Source organism: Corvus cornix, chromosome 1 (genome assembly GCF_000738735.6).
Source record: "Corvus cornix cornix isolate S_Up_H32 chromosome 1, ASM73873v5, whole genome shotgun sequence".
Classification (NCBI taxonomy): Eukaryota; Metazoa; Chordata; class Aves; order Passeriformes; family Corvidae; genus Corvus; species Corvus cornix.
In genome coordinates, this window is record NC_046332.1 from 55,471,525 (window position 1) to 55,483,837 (window position 12,313).

General features: G+C 44.6%; 1 protein-coding gene across 1 annotated transcript in view; it reads left to right on the top strand.

Moving 5' to 3' along the window:
• The first annotated feature begins 1,267 nt into the window (after positions 1–1,267).
• Positions 1,268–12,313, top strand: part of LCP1 (lymphocyte cytosolic protein 1) — a 49,575-nt gene continuing 38,529 nt past the window's right edge. The window contains exon 1 of the mRNA XM_039567717.1: positions 1,268–1,359. The gene's annotated coding sequence lies outside the window, so the exon portion shown is untranslated. The remainder of the gene's footprint in view (positions 1,360–12,313) is intronic.

Here is a 12,313-nt window from a genome sequence, read left to right on the forward strand (position 1 = left end):
TAAGCTCTGAGCAGATTACTCAGAGCTGTACACAAGGATGGGGACCCCACAACCTTCTGGGCAACCTCTGGGCCTCCTTCCAACACTGACAAAAACCAGGACATAGAGTGCATGCCCGATTAGGGCACATGTCTAAAGATGTGTGCTCATTTTCTCTCATTTGTAGGTAACCTGTGTTGAAACGGGCTGACAGATCAAGGATGGTGAGAAATGGTCGCAGCTGTGCCCTGAGGAGCACTGCCTGCAAAATTCCAGGAGGAAGAACAGACTGGAAAGAAATGAGGGCCTAGGATGGAAGTGGAATGGAAGAATTCCTGGACTAAGTGTACACAGCACATTCAATTGGCTCAGAGGCTGGGATGGAGGTGGAAGCACAAGAGGAAACCTGTAGTTACAGATGTTGATGAGAAGAAAACCAAGAGACTCAGTGAGGGGAGTGGAGCAAATGCAACACAGACAAGAAACCCTAGTGCTCCTGGCAAGGAAGAAAAGTAGAGGTGTTCAAGCTACCAGAGACAGAAAGGATAAAAGCACATCAAAGGGAGAGGGAACATGATTTTCTCATGAGATAAAATCGACCATTATATTTGGTGAGATTTTAGGTAAAAATCAAAATGGAGTCAGAAGAGAATCACAGAACATTCTGAGTTGGAAGGGACCCACAATGATCATCAAGTCCAACTACTTCAGCAAATGGCCCATACAAGGATTAAACCCACAACTAGGGTGGCAGAAAAACATTCTGTAGTTGCTACTGTCGGTGCAACTTAGTTCAAGGCAGCTGAGCCAGCAAGACTCATCACTGCTGCAGAAGGGAGAGCAGAAAACTGGTAGTGAGGAAATTGACCGTGATGAAGGATGCAAGAGCAAGGGAAAGATGTGTCTGGGATGAACCCTGCCAGGTTTCTCCTTATTGTGGGAGAAGAGCAAAGTCAGGGTCTGAAGAAGGGGTGAAAACATTTCTCAACGATTATGTGTGGATCAAGACAAGCCTGGATACAGCTGTATTCTACTCTAACCATGGACAAGTGCCAGGAACTTTCTGCTGCACAGTATGAAAACCGGGCTAACGCTGATGAGGGGAAAGCAGCTGTTCTATGAATCAGCTTAGAGCAGCACTCGTTACGGAGGTACCCTTGGACAGCATTGCTTTACTGAGCAATGCCGCGACTGCCCACTGCCACACACCCGGCTGGCCTTGGGGACGGTCCCCGCTGAAGGGGCGTGCCCGGGGCGTGTCCGCGGGGGTGGGCGGGGCACGGGCGGCGGCTCCGGTGGGAGCGGGCGGAGGGGCTGTGGCTGCGGGAGCGCGCCCGCCCCCCGGCCCGGCATCGCCTGTTGCTGCGCCGCTCCTCGCTGGTAACTATCCTCTGCAATTGTGGTTCTAGATGGAGGAGGTGGTCATGGTGGTCCTTGGCAGCATTGTTATTATTATTATTATAATTATTATTACCGTTATTATTGTTGTTGTTATTGCTATTATATTATTATTATTATAATCATTATTATTATTATTATTATTTCCCCCTCGGTGCTCACGAAAAAAAGATTAAAGTTAAAATTACGCGGACTCCCCTGGGAGCAGTTACCGCTCTCTCGGGGTAGGGGGGCGGTGGGACCGGGGGAGCGGGGCGGGAGTGCCGGGATGAGCGTGCCGGCTGCGGGGAGCGGGGCGGGAGTGCCGGGATGAGCTTGCCGGCTGCGGGGAGCGGGGCCCGGCCGGGGCTGCGGGGTGGCTGAGGCGGCGGGCGCGGTGCGGAGCGGTGCCCGGGGAGCGGGCAGCATCGGAGCGGGGGAAGCGGGGCTGTGCTGTCGGTGTCACACTGCCCCAGCACAGCCGTGCCGCTGACTCTGCTGGATGGGGTAGCAGGTGTAAAGCTGGTGCTTCTTCGTGCAAACCGGGTCGAGCTGAGCCAAACCTTTTCCAATTAATCTCGGCAATATAATTACTTTGAGAAATAGGCCCGGCACCGCAGTCCTGATTCAAGTAAGCCTCATTTGATCCAGTGTGATAGAAATTTTATCTGGGTACAAAGTCCTCTGAGAGTGACTTACAAATACGGGGTAGGGCAGAGAGAGAGACTGGAGAGGGCAGGGGTGGGGGTGGGATTCTGAAGTGGAGGCAGTTTTAGCATCTCTGATAACTGAAAATGTTCTCTTGAGGTTGCATTTAGGGACTGATGAGTACTCTGCATCTGTGTTCTGTGAACACTGACCACCCAGCATAGTTTTTTCTGTCAAAAACTGCTTAGCTGATACATTTAATCTTAGTATTTATTTTTTAAATTAGTTTTTGTCCACAGGGTCCCACTAAAGACAACTTGTTTATAGTTGTAATAGTTTTGAAAATTTCTGAAGGGCACTTCCTGTGCCTCACTATGGAAATGAAGAAGCTGGTTTGCATGTTGCAGATGACTCTGCTGTTTGTCTCCTGCCTGCAAGGTTAGCGTTTCCCTACCAGGCTGGCAGCAATCAATTTCCCTCTATTTCTTCTGCTTCTCTTCTTCTTTTGCACTTATTCCACTGAATAAAGTGAGTGGAGTAGGCTGAGGGAAAAATTTGGATGTCTTTCCTCAAAAGAAGCTACATAAATGAAATTAAAGGTATGTCTGCAACATGCATAATAGAGGGATTATTTAACACACCAAAGCATTTATATTTTTCTTTATGTAATCGTCATTCAAGAATCAATACAGTGCCCGAGTGATTTATTTCATCATTGGCTTTTGTGCTTAGTGGTGCAAGATTGAAAACAAAACGTCACCACAAGCAAATACACATTATCTGTGTGCCATGTGGAGCCACGGGCTCTCCCCTGCTGGGCTGTAAGCTCTTTTGGGCAGGAGTAGCAATGGTTGTGTCTGCGCTATGGAGCTGCCCTCCCCTGTGTGCTGCTTGGAGCTGGTGGGACACCTTACTGCCCACCCTGACACCACTGTCTGTGGGAGGTGGAATGGGGGTGTTCCTGTTTGGCTTTGGGTTTGGAGGTAGGGTACAACCAGGGTAAGCATCCAAACCTGGGAGCCCAGGCACACTCCTGAGTGCCCTGGTCAGATGTAGGTGCATGCACTGAAGATGATAGCTTCAGGAAGGCCAGGAGGATACCCAAAGGATACCAGAATCCTCCTGCTGAAACATTTTGCATGTGTTCCTGCCACTGACAGTGAAATACTGGGTTGCAGACTTCCCTTGGAAGTAAATGTAGAATCGAATACAAGAGTGTGACTTGGGCTTCCTTTCCCTGAGGGACTTTGGCATCCTGTATTTTGCAAGGAGGATGAAATTTTGCTCTTATAGGGATTTCTGGCAAAACATTTCCAGGCTGCAGTGGGATTGGTTTTTTTCTCCTTTCAGATGAGAGCAATAAGGTGGCCTTTGTGTTTGCAAGATCAAAGCCTGTCTTTTTTTGTTTCAGCATAAAAGATAATTACAAGAGCTGTGCTTAAACCACCATTTCAGTCAAAAGCTTGTGTGAGTTTTCCCTGGTGGGGAAGGAGCCCTTTTCCATTTTATCTTCCAGACCCTTCCCACAGTGATGGCAGGGGCCATGACAGCAGCTGGATGATGGCACTGCCATCTGAGCAGGAGTCTGGTGTGACAAGACACATGGGAGAGTCTGTGGCCTGGTTCCCAGCAGTCTCTGTCATTGATCTCCACTGGAGATCTGTCTTGGGTGACTGGTGGGATGATGCTGCTGCCATCAGCTGCTTCCAAAGTGGCTACCTGTATTCCTCTAAGAATTGTTAGGATGTGCTATCTGTGAATGAGAAGATCAGCAATAGTGGCAGTCCAGCAATGGAGTGTGCTATACATGTTATTCTTGAGTTAGATAATGAGAGGAAACTCACATGAGGCTTCCTTCACCACACTACTGCATCATGCAGTGCTTCCTGGCCATTAATGCTTTCTCTCTCACATCCCATCACCACCTCCATGATGGACCTGCAATTCCTGAATTTTCCCATGTGCAACGCGCACTTCAGGTAGACCTTGATAAAAAATAAGTCCTCAGAAGATGCTTGCCCTCTGATCATCCATTAAAAATCAGAGAAAGAAGCAGTGCTCTGACAGGGAACATGGACAGGGTTTTGTTGGGAGCACATGCTTGGAGATCAAAGGGAGAAACTCAGAGCAAAATGTCTTTTGTTCCTCTGCAGGCACATGTGTAACTTGTACTACTGCTAAATAACTGGATTTATATATTTATGTATTTATTTATTTTACAGATAACTTGTTTTTCTCAGGAAAAGACAATCATTCATCTGAAACTATGGTCTCTTCCTTGTTATTAGAGAACCCACATCTCAGTTTTGAGGGATGGATGAAATAAGTACCAATTGTAACAGTGTGGGTTACCAAAATGGGATGAATTTCACCCAGAAGCTGGGACCATGCTGCTAGTCCTCCTGCTGACCTTTAGCATTGGCAACATAGGGAGCACACAACTGGAAGATTCACAAATATGTAACAGCATTAGAAGCTGGACTTGAGGGATGGATTTCTAAATTGATTGTGGATGCTGCAAAGAAAACACACTTCTTTTCTCTCGGTATTTTGCTTTTTTCAGGCTCTCCCTGTGCTGCCTGCAGGCAGGCTGCTGACGCAGACAAGAGCTCCGACATTAGTCCCACTGCATTCAGGCTTTAAAGTCTGAGTGGGATGGGGAATATTCCCCATTGAAGCATCTGCTGCCTGTAGGTTTCCTATTTTCCTTTCTCCCTTACCTTGTAACTTGGTGACCCCAGGTATTTACAGTGCATTCATTTCCTTCTCACTTACAGGAAGACCTCTAGTCCATTTATTTCTTACGGGAAGAAAGCAGCCCACTTAATCAGCATTTTAAATAAACCTTAATTTGTATTTTAATCTGCTTTAGTCATATTTAATCTGTTTCTATTGTGAACATCCTTATAGTTTTTTTCCCCTAGGGTTTTTATCTGAATCAATATTTAACATATTTCCCTAGTTTAAAATTGATGTGTCTTTGTTGGTTTTCATTATTGAACCTTCAATACTCTTCCTTTCCTGTTGTGACATTTTAGCACTAGTAGTCCTTTATTAGATTGTGACTGTATGCCCTTGAATACTGCTGTTTCAGGGAGCCACTGAAGTTGTTTGCACGGCTTTTTCTTTAAAGAAAGTCTCAGAAGAACGACACATCTAATTTTGCTCTTGCAAGCCCTTTTCCTGCAGAAAGTGGACCACATTAGCTGGGAACACTCATAGGAATGAGCTAAGTAAGCATGCGTTTACATCAGAAAAGTTTCCTTCCTCGTAGCATTGAATTTTAATGTAACCCACTGAGTATGAGGCTTGGGTAGATGAATTCCAAAGTTTCCATCCCACCTACATATACACAGTCTTTTCTTCTCAGCATATTTCAACTGTGCACCACAAGATGGAAAAGCATAGTTAAAACTCTAGTGTCAAAATATTTGGGGGAGTTACATGGCACCACATTTAACATTTGCATCACATTTTAATTGGCAAGTCCAAAAGCTTTTGGAAAAGGAGGTCAGCATCGTTCTGGAATTGATTTTCCCAAAGATAAAGCAGTGTAAATGCAGTGGTAAAAATACTTGTTTCAGAGACCTGAGTACTTCACAAAATGTGTTTGTTCCTCTAGACAGAAATAGCCATATTTCTTATAACAGTGGAATTTCTTTCCTCATTATAGTTCCTGTCACCGTGCTGTTATGTTGCCTAACCTTGATATGAAAGCAGTTTTGTTAACTTTTTACAAATGTTCATTACCATGTTGGGATTGAATTGCCTATCCCTCTCAGGGCAGATAAAAACCCCCCAAAAGTTTCATTTTCTTGTGTGTACTGGTAAAAGGGAGCCAGTGTTCTCGGTAAAAGAGGAGTTGAGTGGGAAAAAAATAAACCTTAAAAAGAAGGCAGCTACTGCCTTTTTAAAAAAAATTATTTAAAAAGTTTTATATGGTCATCATTTTAGATAACAAGGAAACAAAACCCAGTGTCTGCTCTTAAGCAGAAGTTTCAAGTTGAATCACTAAAAACATACCTTAAAATAGTATCTTTAGAAGCAACCTCTTTGTTTCATGATTATGTGAAGAAACATGAGAACATTCTTTGATTTTTATATAGAAAAGGTCCTGAATGATTTTTAGGAAGTTGTCAATGTAATTTTTCTTTTGCTTATGGGAAGAACTCCAAAGATGAGATTTCAGTGTATATTACAGACAAATTCTTCTTTGCATTTACAAGAAAACAATTTATGTCATAAATCAAAATTTCCTAATAAACTATACATCTTTTACCCTACTTTTAAATTCAAAAGCATCTGTATTAAGCATCAGCAAACTCTTCTAGCATTTTTGCCGTGTTGTTTTCTATCCAGTCCTGGTTTGCATGACATTGTGTAAAGGGATGATTTTTCTCTTCTTTCCCTCCCCATACATTTGCCGTCTTTTTGTACAGGTGGGTGTCATGACTTCACTCTTCCATTTCTTCATCTGTGTATCCAGGTCAGAGTTTTCACAGTAAAACTTAGATTTCAGATTACCCAGTTTAAGACATGCAGGCATTCCAGAATCTCAGAGTGCAGCCTGGGTTAGAGAAGACAGCAAAGGAGCACAGCATAAGTGGAAATAGCTTGGATTACATTTTGCAGGCACAGTGAGGCCATTTGCATGTTAGTGGCTTGATCAGCTTGGCTCTAATGAACGAAGTCAGAACTGTGATTAACACAGGAAGTGTGAGCAGGGACACACAACGAGCAGCAACATCAGTTCATTTTTTTTGCCTATGCATCAAAATGAAGTAGTTTGTGCATTCTTAGTTTCCCCTAACAGCTCTTTTCTTAGACCCAGCCCATCAGGAGCGGTCCTCACTGACTGCTCTGTTGGAAGACTAGGCAGAATAACTCCTGGCTCCTCTTGCCAAAAAGACCAAGAATCAGAGCAAAGTATCCCCCTCACCAGACACCCAAAGTCAAATGCCTTGTCAAGGTGTCTGGTGGGGTTGTCCCTCTAAAGAAGCCATCTCTGACCGTGGGAACAGGCTCCCCTGTACCCGGTGGGGGTACCTGAGGTGCCATCAATTGATAATCCTGGGGCCATCTGCTGCCTAGGAAGTGGTACAGTAATAACATGGAATCACATGGATAGGTGATGCCAGGGGGAAATGGGACAGAAAAAGAACCACCATGCTGCTTCCTCCCTGATGAGGTTGATGGCCACTGAATGTCTCATGCTCATGAAAGAGTGTGTCTCAGAACCATCATCAACCTTTAAAAAACTTTTCTTTGAAAAGAAACTGTCTTTGAATATGCGTGTCAGTAGGAAGCCTGGGGTTTGGGTAGTATTGGAGGTGTCAGTATGCACAGAGCATTTGGGACAAATAATTCAAAAAGTCCTGCAAGAGAAAAATACTATTTTGCACAGTTTGCTTCTTGATAATGGTAAATGTTTTACCCAATGAGGCAGTAATCAGTTTCTTTATTCTTATATTGCGAACACAGTTCTTGTATTGTCTGTTTGCCTCAGAGAGATTGCTAGGTCATAAAAGTGATACCAAAGGAGAGATACTTCCCAGAAAATGAGGAAGAGATTTATAGTCAATTAGAGAGAGAAAATGTCCTTATCAGAGCTGCCTTAGACCCACCTTCAGTCTCCTGTAAGTAACAGATAGATGACACGTTTTACTTCTGGTTTCTATCAGAAGAACGCAAAATATTTGTTAATATTAATCACATTTTTTTAAACAAAGAGTATCCTTGTCCTTCCTTCTTTTTATTTTGGGCATTCATTCAGTTCAAAAGGCAGTACAGTCTTAATGCTGTGATATACCAGTGACCCCCAGTAATTTTGTGTGAATGCTACACACATAGGTGAGAAAATAATTTTTCAAGCAAATTCAAAAGTAGCCCTTAGATGAAGACTGTCATTTTACACTGGTTTTCAGATAACCCCTGCTGCCTGCCATTGCTGCAAAGCTGTGAGTACCCAAGTATTTGCCTGTGTCTGCAGTTCTTATCTGAATCCCAGTGTCCAGAATTTATGAACATCCACTTTTGGAATTATGTGCCCAAGACAGACAAGTAGAAGGTCAGAAGAGGAACAACCATTTCAGTATTTCAAACAGTGAATCAGTATTTCAAACAGTGAGAGGTCTCTTTTGGACAAATGTTTTAGAAATATGTTTTTTGTTTTTTGTTTTTTGTTTTTTTTATGGGAGAAGTAGAATAGATAAGTCAGCAGCAGCTCAGTTGAGCTAGCTTCTTTAAGCAGACTCAAATATTTCTCAGTATCTCAGAATTTCTGCCCTACTGTGCCTTCATTGTCTACAATGCACATGTTTAAATGGGATTGTGCAACCAATGGTAACCAGAAATCCTAGTAGCTGCCAAGAGAGTTACCCCCTTAAGCTGTGACCACCATGTATCTGGCATGTATTTATCCTCTCATCCTTCCTCTCAGAGACTTTCTTGTGGTGGGATTTGAGGGCTCTCTTGTGTTGGCCCAGGTGCACAGAATCTATGCAGTGGCATTGTCCCAGAAATTTCAGACAGATTTGTGGAATAGTTTGGGTTGGAAAGGACATTTAGACATCATCTTGTTCCAACTCCCCCTGCCATGGGCGGGAACACCTTCCCCTAAACCAGGTTGCTCAAAGCCCCTCCAGCCTCACCTGGAACACTTCCAGGGGTGGGGCATTCACAGTTTCTATGGGCAACTCGTGCCAGGGCCACACCACCTTTACAGTAATTAATTTCTTCCTAATATCTACTCTAAACCCATCTTTTTTCATCTTAAAGCATACCCTCGTGAAAATTCCCTCTCCAGTTGTCTTGTAAGCCCCTTTAAGTGCTGGAAGGCTGCTAGAAAGTCTCCCTGGAGCCTTCTCTTCTCCAGGCTGAACAACCCCAATTCTTTCAGCCTGCCTTCAGGGAGAGGTGCTCCAGTCCTCTGATCACCTTTGTGGCTCGCCTCTGGATTTGTTCCTGCAGGTTCATGTCCTAATGTAGGGTCCCAGCTCCAGAGATGAAGTAGCACTTCAGGTGGGGTCTCATAACAGTGGAGTAGAGGGGGAGTATCACCTCCATTGATGCTTCTTTGATGCAAACCAGAAGCCTTTGCTTAAATGCCGACTTTTTTTGCAGGGCCAGGTGGGAAGACCTGTTGAAAATACATCCTTTGCTAAAAGCTGGGGTTTGAAAGGTACCTGTGTGCTGGGAAGGGGGGCCATGAAATTTTGATGCCAAGCTGCAGAGCAGCTGGTACATGGGATCTTAGTAAATGCACAGTAATTTCTGTCTCATTCATGAGTCTACATCTCTTGCATTCACTGAAGAAACATTCCCTTGGGCATAGAGTAGCTGTAGCATCATGGTTCTCGTGCCTGCTGTCCTTACAATGCTGTGTCCAGAAATTAACTTGGCAAAGGTGTCCCTGGGCTTTAAGCAGAGAAAGCCCACAGTGCTGAAATCCTCCTGGGATATGGAAGTACACTTACTTTTACAATTAAAGGCAACAGCTCTTCAGCAATGGAGGAAATGGAGATTGCAACATACAGCTGAGACTACTGTGCAAATGTAAACAAAAACTAAATCTAGTCCTTGCAAAGGCACCTGCAAACCCTCTTGTTTAAATGGGATTTGCAAGCCAGAGTGTGCCTGTGGAGCTGGGGATGCATTACAGTATCAGTGAGCTGCACAGGAGCATGGTGAGTCTTACTTCTCTGAGAAGGGAGTCAGGAAGAGATGGGTTTGTGGGGGATTGTTGCAAGCCATCAGAGCCAGACCCCAGTTTTTCTTCCTCTTCCTGTTGCAGTTGCAGGAACAGCTCATGTGCAAAGGAGAGAGTGGAACCAGGCAAATTGGTGGTGTTTTCTTCAGTGTGAGGTCTTTGCCTGTCTCTGCTGTAGTTCAGTGTTTCTGTCCAGTGTTTCTGACAGCTAAAATGGATATTTCATTACACAACTACTCAGTCATGTAAAATATAGTGCTGTATATAATGCTGTGAAGAGCTGAAGAACGTATCTAGTTAAACCTTAGATACTTTCCAGAATAATGCTTAGAAAAGGATTTAGAGTTCCTCTCCTGTCAGAAACTCATTGCTGCTTGTGTGAAGCTCATAATTCACCAGGTGGCCAAAGACACACAAGTGCCTGAAGGAGCATTAAACAAGCAAAAGCAAGTTTAACCAGCAGGCAGACTGCTCCTGCCACTTTTGGCACTGAACCCTCCTTCTCTTAAGCTATTAGATGATTTGTGCTAATCTTTTATCTCATTTTACCTCTCCTGTGTGCCTGACCTTTAGCCCTGGCTAGCAAAGTGGATTGAAATAAAAACTAAGGATGCTCCTTTCTTCTCCCCCACCCTTTGCAACACTCTGAATGATGGTGGTAGAGCAAACCATTCTTGTGTCTGTCTGTTATATCTTACCTCCCTCTCTCTGTCATCTGGCAGAGTGCAAGGTCTTTGGGAAATCTGTCTTCCTTCTCCTCTGTCTTTCTTCAGTTCCTGGAACCACAGTGCCTGTAGGCTCCTGGAGCTTTTGTAGAAATCAGCTATAGGAAAAAAGAAGACACAAAGATATGAAGGAAAAGCTGAGCACCCACGAGCATTCTGGAAAAAAAAATTCTCAGCTGCATTACACATTCCTCTAAGCTTGATGTGCCAGGGAGGGTGGCCAGCACTTCACAGTGGCTGAGGCCATTTTCATCTTTGAGCAGCATGTGGCTTCCTGTACCTGCTCCCAAGTTTTGAGGTGGACTCCTTAGCCAGTCTGTACATATTGCACATGGCAGCACTTGCCAGGTGCTTCAGTGGGAGCATGGCCAGCAGAATGGGACTGGGGCAATCGCAGCCCCAGTCTCCCTGCATGCCCATGTCTTGTCTTTGACACAACTTCAGCTGCCTGGCCAGGGACAGGGGTAGTGGGGCTGCTGGCCATGCCTCAGTTGCCCATATGGGCCAGTTATCCACTTACAGGTCACAACACAAGCTGGCCAGTGGTATCATCTGCAGAGATTTCCTTCATCTTCAGTGTTTCCAGGGGTCTATGTCCCTGTTGTTTTGGAACAGCTGAGCTCAGAGTTGGTGGAGTTTGCCATTCATTGCATGAGGCATGGATAAATATCCAGGAAGGGGCTAAACAGAGTTGCCCGAGATCATCTCCAAAGCCCTTGCTCAGCTGTACAATGAGGGATGGAAACTGGGTAGCAAAGCCACGTGGGACTAGTGACACTGTCCCTTTTGGGGTTTTGGTTTAGGGGATGGGTTGTGTGCACCTGCTCCCTACAGGTCAGGGAGTGCTTGTGAAAATGGACCTCACTGATGACTTGAGGATGACCTGCAAAGATGCCATGGTCTGTGCCTTTATTTAGTGGGATGAGAGATGGATAAGGCCAAACACTTGCTCCTTGTGCTATTTATATGGGGGATTTTTGAGCAGCTCTCTGGAAAAGTTTGGGTTTTTTCCATGATTTGTGACAGCAAAGAGGGCAAAGTGATCACTGTGTGTGTCACTTGGATAGCACAGGACTTTTCTCCTGGAAGGCCCTGGTTTCTAAATTCCTGACACCACTGACAAACACACACACACACACACATGATCAATACAGTTTGGAGTTTGTGTTTGCTACTGAATTGTTTAACATTCCAGTTTCCCCTGTGCCTCTTGAATGCTTTGTCAAAAGAGCAATTAATGTTTGTTTCAGGTTTGTCTTTTAGATGACACTCCAGCTAAAGTTCTGTTCTCTTTTTCAAGAACAGTAGTTTAGGGGCTCTTCTGAGCCTTCTGACATTTGAACACACTTGATGTCTGTGCCTCATTAGCTTTCAGTGTGCATTGGCCACAGCAGCACAGAAAATGGAGCAGCTAAGTGAGGATGCAGAAATGAGGAACTCCTCTGCGTGTCTGTGGGTGTGCTCTGCCTGTTCCCTTGTGGTGCAGGCAGCTCCTGGATGATACCCAAAGGGAGCAACACAAGCAGCATCCCTGGGATCAAACTCGTGCCACCTGACACGTGTCTGACACTTTACTGTGGTACTTGCTTTTGAGTGGTGGATCTTCCATTTCTCTGTGCTCCCTCAAAAATCTTCCACTACTAGCAGTGAGCAAAATTAAAGTCTGGTTTTCTCTTTTAAAACATGTGCCTTCTGTAGGATTTCTAACTTAATTATTATCCCAATATTGAGGATCTTCCTGACTATATTCTTAGTCAGGTGCTAAATATGTTGTTTGCTAAAACTTGTCCAGGCTGCCTCAAACTTTCGTTCAGGTGTGTCTTTGCCACCATTACTGTCAAAGCCTGGCTACTGCTCTGTAGAGGTAGAGGGAGAC